A 4,285-nucleotide genomic window follows, 5' to 3' on the forward strand; every position below is an offset into this window, starting at 1 on the left:
AATAGTGTGCTTTGTTGTTGTTTGAGAGGAGTGTAAGAGTGTGTAGAAGTGGTGTAAACCTTTGAAGTTCAATCTAAGTTTTTGAAGATAATTCTCTCTCTCTCTCTCTCTTTCTACATTTCTATTCTGCCATTGATGATCTTGTGATTGTTGTTGTTAATTCATGTTTTGATTGATAAAACCTGAGAACATCAGGTTTAAATGAAAACCACAAGTTTTTTTTTTGTAAACATGAAGATAAATCTTGGTCATTGATCAAAACTTAGAAAACTAATCAATGGTTAAAACATAAAAAAGTTAATTAAGAAGTGCTTAGAGGTAAAAATGGAAGTTAGGATTTACGGCTATCATATTTGACTTTTTTATTTTATTTTTTAATTAATTTTTTTACCCCATTAATTTTTAAACTAAATTATCTTAAAAACAATTAATATTTTAATCAATCAAATTGCATCAAAAAATCAAGCATTTCATTCTCTTCGATTTGACATTCATCTCGATATAGTTTTTTAACATTTTATGTCAAATAATATGTCTCTATGACATTCATTATGAATATTTATGCACATTCATATGTTTACAACAAAACTCTTTAATATTATACGTTAGTATGATATTTATCATGAATATACATCTTACTATAACATTCATCATAAATAGTTATGTATTTTCATGTGTATTCAACAAATCTTAAATATTTATACATCACGATGACATTCATCATTAATATACATTTTCATTATAACATTCACCATAAATATGAAGTGCTATTCATCATGAATATTGTTGGTCCTAGCCATATATATAAAAGTTATAAGTGATCAGTTTGTAGAAGTAGGGGGATGAATACAAACATAAAAACTTTCATTTTTAAAAATTATATATTGATAAAGAAGGATCAATACAAATTTTACAGATTGTTTGCGGAAGAGATAAGGTAAAGAAACCTATCTAAACAATCTAAGGTTCACACAATTACAAGATAACAAATAGAAAAGATTTGCTACAAAGAAATAAAGAAATGTAAATGTTCTTCACTTGTTCTAAGTGGTTCTTTCTCTTAAGAGTAGAGTAGAGCAGAGTAGAGAGAGAGAGAAGTATATTCTTGGGTAAGTTTCTTAGAAATGAAGAACTATTAACTGAGGAGAGAGCACTTAACTATTTATATCATTGCATTTAATGCAATTCAGAAGGTACACAACACATGTCAAACTTTTGGAGGAAAGTTTGTCCTTTGCTACAGTAAATAGTCCTTTTGGATGTATATGAGCAGTCTTCTTTTCATAAAGTAGGTAAGCACTATAGAGTCAACGAAGTGGCTCCGTACTGTACTATACTCTAGAAAAGGTACGAGATTGTCCTTTGTGTGAAAGAAGACAAGACAAAAACAATCGTGCAAGACAAGCTTCATTTGATCCCTGAATGTTGGGGTAACGCTGGAGGGTCTCTTCAACATTTGCTGAAAACTTGTGCAGACTTCACATATAATTAGATGAACTTGTAATCACTGAATGCCGCTCCAGATCATGAACGCGCTGGTCTCTAATCTTCAGTTTTTGTCTTCGACATTGCTGAAGGTTCTTTGATGTGAGTTACAATACATGTTCAGCGATCACTGCATAGATTTAATGATCGCTGAAACTGAATAACAAAAATATTATACTTCGTAAGGTAATAGAGATCATCATTAAATCAATGAAAGAGAGGATCAACAAATATACATTTTCTTTATAACATTTATCATGAATGATATATATATATATATATATATATATATATTATGTTTAGATGTGTACAATAACCCTTGAGTATTCATACATCAATATAATACATAATATTCATCATGAATATTTATATATGTTCGCATGTATACAACAACTTTTCAACATTCATACATCAGTATGATATTCACCATGAAGATTAATTTTCACTGTAACATTTATCATGAATATACATACTATTCATCACAAATATATATGTATGATCACGTGTATACAGTAACTCTCTCTATTTATTTTAATATGATAATATAATTTTCACCATAAATATAATATTCATCATGAATATATTATAGTTTCACCTTTACATACTTTAGTTTTTCTTTTTCTTTATTAGGTTCTCGATTGATCTGGATGAGTTCTCGATTCATCTCAATAGATTTCTCTGACCCATCTCAATAAAAGTTAAAATTGGTAGGTTATGGTTTTATACAAACAAACACACAATAAATTTATAAGTTCTCAATCGGTCTTGATGAAAATGAAAGTTTGTTGTTATGATTTTAACAAACGACCACACACCAAGTCACCGGATGGGTTCTTGATTAGTCTTGTTGGTCTCGATTGGTGTCGATCGGTCCCAATGGGTTGTCGATCGATCTTGAAGTGTTCTTGATTGGTCTCGATGGGTTCCCGATCCGTCTCGATAAAAGTTGAAAGTGGTAGCCTATGGTTTTACACATACAAACAAATAATAAATCAATTGATAGGTTCTCGATGTAAAATGAAGATAGTAGGTTATGGTTTAACACACATAAACACATATCAATTCAATAAATGGATTCTCAAGCTTTCTCGATCGGTCTCAATGGATTCTCAACAAGTTCTCACTCGGTCTTGATGGGTTTTTGATCGGTCTCGGTAGGTGTTGGATTACGAGGATTAATAACACGGTATCTTACGACGTTGAAGAAAGTATTAAAGAAGGTGATGTCGAGTTACGGACTTACAGTGTCCACCTGTTGTACACATTTGAACATACATAAATATTCATAATGAATATAACATACATATATATATATACATAAATATTCATAATAAATATAACACACATATATATATATATATATACATACATACCATTTCACGTAAAAAAAACGGTTAAATGAAAATAAAAAAAAACTATGTCGAGATGGATGTCATATCAAAAAACATCAAATTCTCGTTTTTCTGATGTAATTTGTTTGATTAAAATATTAGTAATTTTAAACTTTATTATATAACAACCTCTCTTCATACAACTCTTACAACTAAATCTCAACCTTTAAAAATTTGATCAATGGTGAGCATTTAAACAAGGTAATTAATAGGTTTCACAATTTCTTTTCGATTTATCTATACTATTTTATAAAACATTTGACAAAAACTCTTAAAAACTATTATTTAAATGTTTATCAAGATTAACATAAATAAAGAATAAAACAGAACATTAAAATCAATAGATATCTCGTGCTACATTTTGCAAAAAGTAAAACACATATAGGGTAATTTTAGAAATAAGAAGTTCATAAAATAAATAGATTATTGGTATAATATTTAATTATGAATATTCCGTGTTATGTGGGATGATTGAAAACCCCATATCCATCAACAACGTACTTAACCAACGTTTCATTCAAGCACGATTGGATCCATAAAATAGAAATAAAAATTAAAAATTAAAATTAAAATTAAAATGGGAAACCATAATACAATGAAGAAGACGATGAATATATTATATTAGGAAAGATCATATTCTCCATTAAGGCAATATTAATTATCTAGAAATAAATTAAAACAATATTACAGTAGTGGTGGGGATAGTCTTGCAAATTCATCTATCAGTTGGTGTTGGTGTTGGTGTTGGCGATATCGATCAATCCTAGTCATTTCGGCCTCATAATCCAAAAATATCGACTATCTACGGTAGTCTTAAACTTAATATTATGGACCCATTTGGTTTGCAGGAATGAAAACAAGTTTCCATTCAAATCTCATGTTTAATTTGCAGGATTGTTCGGATTTGAAATTTCAAATATAGAAATATGAAATCTCATCCATCCCATCCTAAGGGATTTGTTACAATAATGTTTTAGAACACGTTAAAAACGTTTGTTTTTAATTTCATTGCAAATCCAACATACCAAACACACAAAATATTCCAAATCCCTCCAAACCAAACTAAACAATCTAAAGCACAAGGACGTCCAATGTACTTATTTTTATCATCCTATTTTCTAGTACATGTTATTCGGATCGGATTTACAACCAACTTGTAATATAACCATTGTTATGCAAGTCGGTTTCATCTTATTCTTTTTTCTTCTTATAAACTAGTAATTGGAAAACTGAAATTGTTTATATTAATATTTTCGAGTTTAAATTGATAATCAACAGATAGTGAAGAAATTTAAAGTTAACTCCTTAGTAAATTTACAATTAATAAATAACGTTTATATTTGATATTTAATAGTTAACAGTTAATAAGTAATATTATGTTGTCTATTTAAACTTCATAGTGATCAAAA

Source organism: Cynara cardunculus, unplaced genomic scaffold, assembly GCF_001531365.2.
Source record: "Cynara cardunculus var. scolymus isolate 2C unplaced genomic scaffold, CcrdV1 Un_Scaffold_7940, whole genome shotgun sequence".
Classification (NCBI taxonomy): domain Eukaryota; kingdom Viridiplantae; phylum Streptophyta; class Magnoliopsida; order Asterales; family Asteraceae; genus Cynara; species Cynara cardunculus.